The sequence below is a fragment of the Macaca nemestrina genome, chromosome 11 (genome assembly GCF_043159975.1).
Source record: "Macaca nemestrina isolate mMacNem1 chromosome 11, mMacNem.hap1, whole genome shotgun sequence".
NCBI classification, from domain to species: domain Eukaryota; kingdom Metazoa; phylum Chordata; class Mammalia; order Primates; family Cercopithecidae; genus Macaca; species Macaca nemestrina.
Window position 1 is genome coordinate 30,726,661 of NC_092135.1, and position 14,044 is coordinate 30,740,704.

Sequence of the window (14,044 nt, forward strand, 5' to 3'; positions counted from 1 at the left end):
TCACTTTGCCAATTCCACAAGAACTGTCTTAGCGAAAGGCTTCTTGAGGGGAAAGCTGTAACTCTGTGAGATGATTTCACAGAACACAAAGAAGTTTCTCAGAAAGCTTCTTTCTCTTTGTTATCGGAGGATTTTTCCTTTGGCCCTATAGTCTTCAAAGGGATCCGAAATATCTGTTCTCAGATTCCACAGAAATAGAGCTAGCAAAGAGATCCTCGAAATACACATGTAACTCTGTGAGATGAATTCAGAGAACACTAAGCAGTTTCTCAGAAAGCTTCTTTCCAGATTTCATCTGACTATATTTCCTATTTCACCATAGCCCTCTATGGGCTTCCAAATATCACTTTGCTAATTCCACAAGAACTGTCTTAGCGAAAGGCTTCTTGACGGGAAAGCTGTAACTCTGTGAGATGATTTCACAGAACACAAACAAGTTTCTCAGAAAGCTTCTTTCTCTTTGTTATCCGAGGATATTTCCTTAGGCACTATAGTCTTCAAAGGGATCCGAAATATCTGTTTTCAGATTCCACAGAAATAGGGCTAGCAAAGAGATCCTCGAAATACACATGGAACTCTGTGAGATGAATTAACAGAACACTAAGCAGTTTCTCAGAAAGCTTCTTTCCAGATTTCATCTGACGATATTTCCTTTTTCACCATAGCCCTCTATGGGCTTCCAAATATCACTTTGCCTATTCCACAAGAACTGTCTTAGCGAAAGGCTTCTTGAGGGGAAAGCTGTAACTCTGTGAGATGATTTCACAGAACACAAAGAAGTTTCTCAGAAAGCTTCTTTCTCTTTGTTATCCGAGGATATTTCCTTTGGCCCTATAGTCTTCAAAGGTATCCGAAATATCTGTTCTCAGATTCCACAGAAATAGAGCTAGCAAAGAGATCCTCGAAATACACATGTAACTCTGAGAGATGAATTAAAAAAACACTAAGCAGTTTCGCAGAAAGCTTCTTTCCAGATTTCATCTGACGATATTTCCTTTTTCACCATAGTCCTCTATGGGCTTCCATATATCACTTTGCCAATTCCACAAGAATTGTCTTAGCGAAAGGCTTCTTGAGGGGAAAGCTGTAACTCTGTGAGATGATTTCACAGAACACAAAGAAGTTTCTCAGAACGCTTCCTTCTCTTTGTTATCGGAGGATTTTTCCTTTGGCCCTTTAGTCTTCAAAGGGATCCGAAATATCTGTTTTCAGATTCCACAGAAATAGGGCTAGCAAGGAGATCCTCGAAATACACATGGAACTCTGTGAGATGAATTAACAGAACACTAAGCAGTTTCTCAGAAAGCTTCTTTCCAGATTTCATCTGAGGATATTTCCTTTTTCACCATAGCTCTCTATGGGCTTCCAAATATCACTTTGCCAATTCCACAAGAACTGTCTTAGCGAAAGCCTTTTTCAGGGGAAAGCTGTAACTCTGTGAGATGATTTCACAGAACACAAAGAAGTTTCTCAGAAAGCTTCTTTCTCTTTGTTATCCGAGGATATTTCCTTTGGCCCTATAGTCTTCAAAGGGATCCGATATATCTGTTCTCAGATTCCACAGAAATAGGGCTAGCAAAGAGATCCTCGAAATACACATGTAACTCTGTGAGATGAATTAACAGAACACTAAGCAGTTTCTCAGAAAGCTTCTTTCCAGATTTCATCTGACGATATTTCCTTTTTCACCATAGCCCTCTATGGGCTTCCAAATATCACTTTGCCAATTCCACAAGAACTGTCTTAGCGAAAGGCTTCTTGACGGGAAAGCTGTAACTCTGTGAGATGATTTCACAGAACACAAAGAAGTTTCTCAGAAAGCTTCTTTCTCTTTGTTATCCGAGGATATTTCCTTAGGCACCATAGTCTTCAAAGTGATCCGAAATATCTGTTTTCAGATTCCACAGAAATAGGGCTAGCAAAGAGATCCTCGAAATACACATGTAACTCTGTGAGATGAATTCACAGAACACTAAGCAGTTTCTCAGAAAGCTTCTTTCCAGATTTCATCTGACGATATTTCCTTTTTCACCATAGCCCTCTATGGGCTTCCAAATATCACTTTGCCTATTCCACAAGAACTGTCTTAGCGAAAGGCTTCTTGAGGGGAAAGCTGTAACTCTGTGAGATGATTTCACAGAACACAAAGAAGTTTCTCAGAAAGCTTCTTTCTCTTTGTTATCCGAGGATATTTCCTTTGGCCCTATAGTCTTCAAAGGGATCCGAAACATCTGTTCTCAGATTCCACAGAAGTAGAGCTAGCAAAGAGATCCTCGAAATACACATGTAACTCTGTGAGATGAATTAACAAAACCCTAAGAAGTTTCGCAGAAAGCTTCTTTCCAGATTTCATCTGACGATATTTCCTTTTTCACCATAGCCCTCTATGGGCTTCCAAATATCACTTTGCCAATTCCACAAGAACTGTCTTAGCGAAAGGCTTCTTGAGGGGAAAGCTGTAACTCTGTGAGATGATTTCACAGAATACAAAGAAGTTTCTCAGAAAGCTTCTTTCTCTTTGTTATCGGAGGATTTTTCCTTTGGCCCTATAGTCTTCAAAGGGATCCGAAATATCTTTTCTCAGTTTCCACAGAAATAGGGCTAGCAAAGAGATCCTCGAAATACACATGTAACTCTGTGAGATGAATTCACAGAACACGAAGCAGTTTCTCAGAAAGCTTCTTTCCAGATTTCATCTGAGGATATTTCCTTTTTCACCATAGCCCTCTATGGGCTTCCAAATATCACTTTGCCAATTCCACAAGAACTGTCTTAGCGAAAGGCTTCTTGAGGGGAAAGCTGTAACTCTGTGAGATGATTTCACAGAACACAAAGAAGTTTCTCAGAAAGCTTCTTTCCCTTTGTTATCGGAGGATATTTCCTTTGGCCCTATAATCTTCAAAGGGATCCGAAATATCTGTTTTCAGATTCCACAGAAATAGGGCTAGCAAAGAGATCCTCGAAATACACATGTAACTCTGTGAGATGAATTCACAGAACACTAAGCAGTTTCTCAGAAAGCTTCTTTCCAGATTTCATCTGACGATATTTCCTTTTTCACCATAGCCCTCTATGGGCTTCCAAATATCACTTTGCCTATTCCACAAGAACTGTCTTAGCGAAAGGCTTCTTGAGGGGAAAGCTGTAACTCTGTGAGATGATTTCACAGAACACAAAGAAGTTTCTCAGAAAGCTTCTTTCTCTTTGTTATCCGAGGATATTTCCTTTGGCCCTATAGTCTTCAAAGGGATCCGAAACATCTGTTCTCAGATTCCACAGAAATAGAGCTAGCAAAGAGATCCTCGAAATACATATGTAACTCTGTGAGATGAATTAACAAAACCCTAAGAAGTTTCGCAGAAAGCTTCTTTCCAGATTTCATCTGACGATATTTCCTTTTTCCCCATAGCCCTCTATGGGCTTCCAAATATCACTTTGCCAATTCCACAAGAACTGTCTTAGCGAAAGGCTTCTTGAGGGGAAAGCTGTAACTCTGTGAGATGATTTCACAGAATACAAAGAAGTTTCTCAGAAAGCTTCTTTCTCTTTGTTATCGGAGGATTTTTCCTTTGGCCCTATAGTCTTCAAAGGGATCCGAAATATCTTTTCTCAGTTTCCACAGAAATAGGGCTAGCAAAGAGATCCTCGAAATACACATGTAACTCTGTGAGATGAATTCACAGAACACTAAGCAGTTTCTCAGAAAGCTTCTTTCCAGATTTCATCTGAGGATATTTCCTTTTTCACCATAGCCCTCTATGGGCTTCCAAATATCACTTTGCCAATTCCACAAGAACTGTCTTAGCGAAAGGCTTCTTGAGGGGAAAGCTGTAACTCTGTGAGATGATTTCACAGAACACAAAGAAGTTTCTCAGAAAGCTTCTTTCCCTTTGTTATCGGAGGATATTTCCTTTGGCCCTATAATCTTCAAAGGGATCCGAAATATCTGTTCTCAGATTCCACAGAAATAGGGCTAGCAAAGAGATCCTCGAAATACACATGTAACTCTGTGAGATGAATTAACAGAACACTAAGCAGTTTCTCAGAAAGCTTCTTTCCAGATTTCATCTGACGATATTTCCTTTTTCACCATAGCCCTCTATGGGCTTCCAAATATCACTTTGCCAATTCCACAAGAACTGTATTAGCGAAAGGCTTCTTGAGGGGAAAGCTGTAACTCTGTGAGATGATTTCACAGAACACAAAGAAGTTTCTCAGAAAGCTTCTTTCTCTTTGTTATCCGAGGATATTTCCTTTGGCCCTATAGTCTTCAAAGGGATCCGAAATATCTGTTTTCAGATTCCACAGAAATAGGACTAGCAAAGAGATCCTCGAAATACACATGTAACTCTGTGAGATGAATTAACAGAACACTTAGCAGTTTCGCAGAAAGCTTCTTTCCAGATTTCATCTGACGATATTTCCTTTTTCACCATAGCCCTCTATGGGCTTCCAAATATCACTTTGCCAATTCCACAAGAACTGTCTTAGCGAAAGGCTTCTTGAGGGGAAAGCTGTAACTCTGTGAGATGATTTCACAGAACACAAAGAAGTTTCTCAGAAAGCTTCTTTCTCTTTGTTATCGGAGGATTTTTCCTTTGGCCCTATAGTCTTCAAAGGGATCCGAAATATCTGTTCTCAGATTCCACAGAAATAGAGCTAGCAAAGAGATCCTCGAAATACACATGTAACTCTGTGAGATGAATTCAGAGAACACTAAGCAGTTTCTCAGAAAGCTTCTTTCCAGATTTCATCTGACTATATTTCCTATTTCACCATAGCCCTCTATGGGCTTCCAAATATCACTTTGCTAATTCCACAAGAACTGTCTTAGCGAAAGGCTTCTTGACGGGAAAGCTGTAACTCTGTGAGATGATTTCACAGAACACAAACAAGTTTCTCAGAAAGCTTCTTTCTCTTTGTTATCCGAGGATATTTCCTTAGGCACTATAGTCTTCAAAGGGATCCGAAATATCTGTTTTCAGATTCCACAGAAATAGGGCTAGCAAAGAGATCCTCGAAATACACATGGAACTCTGTGAGATGAATTAACAGAACACTAAGCAGTTTCTCAGAAAGCTTCTTTCCAGATTTCATCTGACGATATTTCCTTTTTCACCATAGCCCTCTATGGGCTTCCAAATATCACTTTGCCTATTCCACAAGAACTGTCTTAGCGAAAGGCTTTTTGAGGGGAAAGCTGTAACTCTGTGAGATGATTTCACAGAACACAAAGAAGTTTCTCAGAAAGCTTCTTTCTCTTTGTTATCCGAGGATATTTCCTTTGGCCCTATAGTCTTCAAAGGTATCCGAAATATCTGTTCTCAGATTCCACAGAAATAGAGCTAGCAAAGAGATCCTCGAAATACACATGTAACTCTGAGAGATGAATTAAAAAAACACTAAGCAGTTTCGCAGAAAGCTTCTTTCCAGATTTCATCTGACGATATTTCCTTTTTCACCATAGTCCTCTATGGGCTTCCATATATCACTTTGCCAATTCCACAAGAATTGTCTTAGCGAAAGGCTTCTTGAGGGGAAAGCTGTAACTCTGTGAGATGATTTCACAGAACACAAAGAAGTTTCTCAGAACGCTTCCTTCTCTTTGTTATCGGAGGATTTTTCCTTTGGCCCTTTAGTCTTCAAAGGGATCCGAAATATCTGTTTTCAGATTCCACAGAAATAGGGCTAGCAAGGAGATCCTCGAAATACACATGGAACTCTGTGAGATGAATTAACAGAACACTAAGCAGTTTCTCAGAAAGCTTCTTTCCAGATTTCATCTGAGGATATTTCCTTTTTCACCATAGCCCTCTATGGGCTTCCAAATATCACTTTGCCAATTCCACAAGAACTGTCTTAGCGAAATCCTTTTTCAGGGGAAAGCTGTAACTCTGTGAGATGATTTCACAGAACACAAAGAAGTTTCTCAGAAAGCTTCTTTCTCTTTGTTATCCGAGGATATTTCCTTTGGCCCTATATTCTTCAAAGGGATCCGAAATATCTGTTTTCAGATTCCACAGAAATAGGACTAGCAAAGAGATCCTCGAAATACACATGTAACTCTGTGAGATGAATTAACAGAACACTAAGCAGTTTCGCAGAAAGCTTCTTTCCAGATTTCATCTGACGATATTTCCTTTTTCACCATAGCCCTCTATGGGCTTCCAAATATCACTTTGCCAATTCCACAAGAACTGTCTTAGCGAAAGGCTTCTTGAGGGGAAAGCTGTAACTCTGTGAGATGATTTCACAGAACACAAAGAAGTTTCTCAGAAAGCTTCTTTCTCTTTGTTATCCGAGGATATTTCCTTTGGCCCTATAGTCTTCAAAGGGATCCGATATATCTGTTCTCAGATTCCACAGAAATAGGGCTAGCAAAGAGATCCTCGAAATACACATGTAACTCTGTGAGATGAATTAACAGAACACTAAGCAGTTTCTCAGAAAGCTTCTTTCCAGATTTCATCTGACGATATTTCCTTTTTCACCATAGCCCTCTATGGGCTTCCAAATATCACTTTGCCAATTCCACAAGAACTGTCTTAGCGAAAGGCTTCTTGACGGGAAAGCTGTAACTCTGTGAGATGATTTCACAGAACACAAAGAAGTTTCTCAGAAAGCTTCTTTCTCTTTGTTATCCGAGGATATTTCCTTAGGCACCATAGTCTTCAAAGGGATCCGAAATATCTGTTTTCAGATTCCACAGAAATAGGGCTAGCAAAGAGATCCTCGAAATACACATGTAACTCTGTGAGATGAATTAACAGAACACTAAGCAGTTTCTCAGAAAGCTTCTTTCCAGATTTCATCTGACGATATTTCCTTTTTCACCATAGCCCTCTATGGGCTTCCAAATATCACTTTGCCTATTCCACAAGAACTGTCTTAGCGAAAGGCTTCTTGAGGGGAAAGCTGTAACTCTGTGAGATGATTTCACAGAACACAAAGAAGTTTCTCAGAAAGCTTCTTTCTCTTTGTTATCCGAGGATATTTCCTTTGGCCCTATAGTCTTCAAAGGGATCCGAAATATCTGTTCTCAGATTCCACAGAAATAGAGCTAGCAAAGAGATCCTCGAAATACACATGTAACTCTGTGAGATGAATTAACAAAACCCTAAGAAGTTTCGCAGAAAGCTTCTTTCCAGATTTCATCTGACGATATTTCCTTTTTCACCATAGCCCTCTATGGGCTTCCAAATATCACTTTGCCAATTCCACAAGAACTGTCTTAGCGAAAGGCTTCTTGAGGGGAAAGCTGTAACTCTGTGAGATGATTTCACAGAATACAAAGAAGTTTCTCAGAAAGCTTCTTTCTCTTTGTTATCGGAGGATTTTTCCTTTGGCCCTATAGTCTTCAAAGGGATCCGAAATATCTTTTCTCAGTTTCCACAGAAATAGGGCTAGCAAAGAGATCCTCGAAATACACATGTAACTCTGTGAGATGAATTCACAGAACACTAAGCAGTTTCTCAGAAAGCTTCTTTCCAGATTTCATCTGAGGATATTTCCTTTTTCACCATAGCCCTCTATGGGCTTCCAAATATCACTTTGCCAATTCCACAAGAACTGTCTTAGGGAAAGGCTTCTTGAGGGGAAAGCTGTAACTCTGTGAGATGATTTCACAGAACACAAAGAAGTTTCTCAGAAAGCTTCTTTCTCTTTGTTATCGGAGGATATTTCCTTTGGCCCTATAGTCTTCAAAGGGATCCGAAATATCTGTTCTCAGATTCCACAGAAATAGGGCTAGCAAAGAGATTCTCGAAATACACATGTAACTCTGTGAGATGAATTAACAGAACACTAAGCAGTTTCTCAGAAAGCTTCTTTCCAGATTTCATCTGACGATATTTCCTTTTTCACCATAGCCCTCTATGGGCTTCCAAATATCACTTTGCCAATTCCACAAGAACTGTATTAGCGAAAGGCTTCTTGAGGGGAAAGCTGTAACTCTGTGAGATGATTTCACAGAACACAAAGAAGTTTCTCAGAAAGCTTCTTTCTCTTTGTTATCCGAGGATATTTCCTTTGGCCCTATAGTCTTCAAAGGGATCCGAAATATCTGTTTTCAGATTCCACAGAAATAGGACTAGCAAAGAGATCCTCGAAATACACATGTAACTCTGTGAGATGAATTAACAGAACACTTAGCAGTTTCGCAGAAAGCTTTTTTCCAGATTTCATCTGACGATATTTCCTTTTTCACCATAGCCCTCTATGGGCTTCCAAATATCACTTTGCCAATTCCACAAGAACTGTCTTAGCGAAAGGCTTCTTGAGGGGAAAGCTGTAACTCTGTGAGATGATTTCACAGAACACAAAGAAGTTTCTCAGAAAGCTTCTTTCTCTTTGTTATCCGAGGATTTTTCCTTTGGCCCTATAGTCTTCAAAGGGATCCGAAATATCTGTTCTCAGATTCCACAGAAATAGAGCTAGCAAAGAGATCCTCGAAATACACATGTAACTCTGTGAGATGAATTCAGAGAACACTAAGCAGTTTCTCAGAAAGCTTCTTTCCAGATTTCATCTGACTATATTTCCTATTTCACCATAGCCCTCTATGGGCTTCCAAATATCACTTTGCTAATTCCACAAGAACTGTCTTAGCGAAAGGCTTCTTGACGGGAAAGCTGTAACTCTGTGAGATGATTTCACAGAACACAAACAAGTTTCTCAGAAAGCTTCTTTCTCTTTGTTATCCGAGGATATTTCCTTAGGCACTATAGTCTTCAAAGGGATCCGAAATATCTGTTTTCAGATTCCACAGAAATAGGGCTAGCAAAGAGATCCTCGAAATACACATGGAACTCTGTGAGATGAATTAACAGAACACTAAGCAGTTTCTCAGAAAGCTTCTTTCCAGATTTCATCTGACGATATTTCCTTTTTCACCATAGCCCTCTATGGGCTTCCAAATATCACTTTGCCTATTCCACAAGAACTGTCTTAGCGAAAGGCTTCTTGAGGGGAAAGCTGTAACTCTGTGAGATGATTTCACAGAACACAAAGAAGTTTCTCAGAAAGCTTCTTTCTCTTTGTTATCCGAGGATATTTCCTTTGGCCCTATAGTCTTCAAAGGTATCCGAAATATCTGTTCTCAGATTCCACAGAAATAGAGCTAGCAAAGAGATCCTCGAAATACACATGTAACTCTGAGAGATGAATTAAAAAAACACTAAGCAGTTTCGCAGAAAGCTTCTTTCCAGATTTCATCTGACGATATTTCCTTTTTCACCATAGTCCTCTATGGGCTTCCATATATCACTTTGCCAATTCCACAAGAATTGTCTTAGCGAAAGGCTTCTTGAGGGGAAAGCTGTAACTCTGTGAGATGATTTCACAGAACACAAAGAAGTTTCTCAGAACGCTTCCTTCTCTTTGTTATCGGAGGATTTTTCCTTTGGCCCTTTAGTCTTCAAAGGGATCCGAAATATCTGTTTTCAGATTCCACAGAAATAGGGCTAGCAAGGAGATCCTCGAAATACACATGGAACTCTGTGAGATGAATTAACAGAACACTAAGCAGTTTCTCAGAAAGCTTCTTTCCAGATTTCATCTGAGGATATTTCCTTTTTCACCATAGCCCTCTATGGGCTTCCAAATATCACTTTGCCAATTCCACAAGAACTGTCTTAGCGAAAGCCTTTTTCAGGGGAAAGTTGTAACTCTGTGAGATGATTTCACAGAACACAAAGAAGTTTCTCAGAAAGCTTCTTTCTCTTTGTTATCCGAGGATATTTCCTTTGGCCCTATAGTCTTCAAAGGGTTCCGAAATATCTGTTTTCAGATTCCACAGAAATAGGACTAGCAAAGAGATCCTCGAAATACACATGTAACTCTGTGAGATGAATTAACAGAACACTAAGCAGTTTCGCAGAAAGCTTCTTTCCAGATTTCATCTGACGATATTTCCTTTTTCACCATAGCCCTCTATGGGCTTCCAAATATCACTTTGCCAATTCCACAAGAACTGTCTTAGCGAAAGGCTTCTTGAGGGGAAAGCTGTAACTCTGTGAGATGATTTCACAGAACACAAAGAAGTTTCTCAGAAAGCTTCTTTCTCTTTGTTATCCGAGGATATTTCCTTAGGCACCATAGTCTTCAAAGGGATCCGAAATATCTGTTCTCAGATTCCACAGAAATAGGGCTAGCAAAGAGATCCTCGAAATACACATGTAACTCTGTGAGATGAATTAACAGAACACTAAGCAGTTTCTCAGAAAGCTTCTTTCCAGATTTCATCTGACGATATTTCCTTTTTCACCATAGCCCTCTATGGGCTTCCAAATATCACTTTGCCTATTCCACAAGAACTGTCTTAGCGAAAGGCTTCTTGAGGGGAAAGCTGTAACTCTGTGAGATGATTTCACAGAACACAAAGAAGTTTCTCAGAAAGCTTCTTTCTCTTTGTTATCCGAGGATATTTCCTTTGGCCCTATAGTCTTCAAAGGGATCCGAAATATCTGTTCTCAGATTCCACAGAAATAGAGCTAGCAAAGAGATCCTCGAAATACACATGTAACTCTGGGAGATGAATTAAAAAAACACTAAGCAGTTTCGCAGAAAGCTTCTTTCCAGATTTCATCTGACGATATTTCCTTTTTCACCATAGTCCTCTATGGGCTTCTAAATATCACTTTGCCAATTCCACAAGAATTTTCTTAGCGAAAGGCTTCTTGAGGGGAAAGCTGTAACTCTGTGAGATGATTTCACAGAACACAAAGAAGTTTCTGAGAACGCTTCCTTCTCTTTGTTATCGGAGGATTTTTCCTTTGGCCCTATAGTCTTCAAAGGGATCCGAAATATCTTTTCTCAGTTTCCACAGAAATAGGGCTAGCAAAGAGATCCTCGAAATACACATGTAACTCTGTGAGATGAATTCACAGAACACTAAGCAGTTTCTCAGAAAGCTTCTTTCCAGATTTCATCTGAGGATATTTCCTTTTTCACCATAGCCCTCTATGGGCTTCCAAATATCACTTTGCCAATTCCACAAGAACTGTCTTAGCGAAAGGCTTCTTGAGGGGAAAGCTGTAACTCTGTGAGATGATTTCACAGAACACAAAGAAGTTTCTCAGAAAGCTTCTTTCTCTTTGGTATCGGAGGATATTTCCTTTGGCCCTATAGTCTTCAAAGGGATCCGAAATATTTGTTCTCAGATTCCACAGAAATAGGGCTAGCAAAGAGATCCTCGAAATACACATGTAACTCTGTGAGATGAATTAACGGAACACTAAGCAGTTTCTCAGAAAGCTTCTTTCCAGATTTCATCTGACGATATTTCCTTTTTCACCATAGCCCTCTATGGGCTTCCAAATATCACTTTGCCAATTCCACAAGAACTGTCTTAGCGAAAGGCTTCTTGAGGGGAAAGCTGTAACTCTGTGAGATGATTTCACGGAACACAAAGAAGTTTCTCAGAAAGCTTCTTTCTCTTTGTTATCCGAGGATATTTCCTTTGGCCCTATAATCTTCAAAGGGATCCGAAATATCTGTTTTCAGATACCACAGAAATAGGACTAGCAAAGAGATCCTCGAAATACACATGTAACTCTGTGAGATGAATTAACAGAACACTAAGCAGTTTCGCAGAAAGTTTCTTTCCAGATTTCATCTGACGATATTTCCTTTTTCACCATAGCCCTCTATGGGCTTCCAAATATCACTTTGCCAATTCCACAAGAACTGTCTTAGCGAAAGGCTTCTTGAGGGGAAAGCTGTAACTCTGTGAGATGATTTCACAGAACACAAAGAAGTTTCTCAGAAAGCTTCTTTCTCTTTGTTATCCGAGGATATTTCCTTTGGCCCTATAGTCTTCAAAGGGATCCGAAATATCTGTTCTCAGATTCCACAGAAATAGGGCTAGCAAAGACATCTTCGAAATACACATGTAACTCTGTGAGATGAATTAACAGAACACTAAGCAGTTTCTCAGAAAGCTTCTTTCCAGATTTCATCTGACGATATTTCCTTTTTCACCATAGCCCTCTATGGGCTTCCAAATATCACTTTGCCAATTCCACAAGAACTGTCTTAGCGAAAGGCTTCTTCAGGGGAAAGCTGTAACTCTGTGAGATGATTTCACAGAACACAAAGAAGTTTCTCAGAAAGCTTCTTTCTCTTTGTTATCGGAGGATTTTTCCTTTGGCCCTATAGTCTTCAAAGGGATCCGAAATATCTTTTCTCAGTTTCCACAGAAATAGGGCTAGCAAAGAGATCCTCGAAATACACATGTAACTCTGTGAGATGAATTAACAGAACACTAAGCAGTTTCTCAGAAAGCTTCTTTCCAGATTTCATCTGACGATATTTCCTTTTTCACCATAGCCCTCTATGGGCTTCCAAATATCACTTTGCCAATTCCACAAGAACTGTCTTAGCGAAAGGCTTCTTCAGGGGAAAGCTGTAACTCTCTGAGATGATTTCACAGAAAACAAAGAAGTTTCTCAGAAAGCTTCTTTCTCTTTGTTATCCGAGGATATTTCCTTTGGCCCTATAGTCTTCAAAGGGATCCGATATATCTGTTCTCAGATTCCACAGAAATAGGGCTAGCAAAGAGATCCTCGAAATACACATGTAACTCTGTGAGATGAATTAACAGAACAATAAGCAGTTTCTCAGAAAGCTTCTTTCCAGATTTCATCTGACGATATTTCCTTTTTCACCATAGCCCTCTATGGGCTTCCAAATATCACTTTGCCAATTCCACAAGAACTGTCTTAGCGAAAGGCTTCTTGAGGGGAAAGCTGTAACTCTGTGAGATGATTTCACAGAACACAAAGAAGTTTCTCAGAAAGCTTCTTTCTCTTTGTTATCGGAGGATTTTTCCTTTGGCCCTATAGTCTTCAAAGGGATCCGAAATATCTTTCTCAGTTTCCACAGAAATAGGGCTAGCAAAGAGATCCTCGAAATACACATGTAACTCTGTGAGATGAATTCACAGAACACTAAGCAGTTTCTCAGAAAGCTTCTTTCCAGATTTCATCTGACGATATTTCCTATTTCACCATAGCCCTCTATAGGCTTCCAAATATCACTTTGCCAATTCCACAAGAACTATCTTAGCGAAAGGCTTCTTGAGGGGAAAGCTGTAACTCTGTGAGATGATTTCACAGAACACAAAGAAGTTTCTCAGAAAGCTTCTTTCTCTTTGTTATCCGAGGATATTTCCTTAGGCACTATAGTCTTCAAAGGGATCCGAAATATCTGTTTTCAGATTCCACAGAAATAGGGCTAGCAAAGAGATCCTCGAAATACACATGTAACTCTGTGAGATGAATTAAAAAAACACTAAGCAGTTGCGCAGAAAGCTTCTTTCCAGATTTCATCTGACGATATTTCCTTTTTCACCATAGTCCTCTATGGGCTTCCAAATATCACTTTGCCTATTCCACAAGAACAGTCTTAGCGAAAGGCTTCTTGACGGGAAAGCTGTAACTCTGTGAGATGATTTCACAGAACACAAAGAAGTTTCTCAGAAAGCTTCTTTCTCTTTGTTATCCGAGGATATTTCCTTTGGCCCTATAGTCTTCAAAGGGATCCGATATATCTGTTATCAGATTCCACAGAAATAGGGCTAGCAAAGAGATTCTCGAAATACACATGGAACTCTGTGAGATGAATTCACAGAACACTAAGTAGTTTCTCAGAAAGCTTCTTTCCAGATTTCATCTGACGATATTTCCTTTTTCACCATAGCCCTCTAAGGGCTTCCAAATATCACTTTGCCTATTCCACAAGAACTGTCTTAGCGAAAGGCTTCTTGAGGGGAAAGCTGTAACTCTGTGAGATGATTTCACAGAACACAAAGAAGTTTCTCAGAAAGCTTCTTTCTCTTTGTTATCCGAGGATATTTCCTTTGGCCCTATAGTCTTCAAAGGGATCCGAAATATCTGTTCTCAGATTCCACAGAAATAGAGCTAGCAAAGAGATCCTCGAAATACACATGTAACTCTGTGAGATGAATTAACAAAACCCTAAGAAGTTTCGCAGAAAGCTTCTTTCCAGATTTCATCTGACAATATTTCCTTTTTCACCATAGCCC